Below are 354 nucleotides of genomic sequence, written 5' to 3'. Positions count from 1 at the left end.
AGGGAGATGGATGCATGCATGTACATACATCACAGCACAATCAAGAGCAGAGGGAGATGGATGCATACATCTACATCATACTACAGTCAAGAGCAGAGGGAACATAGATGCACACATGTTTGTACTATCACTTTCTCCATTTCTTCTACAGTGCACAGCTCAGACCTAGGGAATGGTGCCCCCCACAGTAGACTGGGTCTTCGTATATCAATGTAATCAAGATACTTCCCACTAGACAGGGCCCCAGGTCAGCCTGATCTAGACAGTCCCTCACTGAGGGTCTTCCCAGGTGATTCTAGATTGTGTCAAGTTGACAATTAAAAGCAACTGCCATACGCTGGATGCGCTTCCAAT

Source organism: Arvicanthis niloticus, chromosome 26, assembly GCF_011762505.2.
Source record: "Arvicanthis niloticus isolate mArvNil1 chromosome 26, mArvNil1.pat.X, whole genome shotgun sequence".
In the NCBI taxonomy this organism is placed as follows: Eukaryota; Metazoa; Chordata; class Mammalia; order Rodentia; family Muridae; genus Arvicanthis; species Arvicanthis niloticus.
This window is presented reverse-complemented; position numbering follows the sequence as displayed.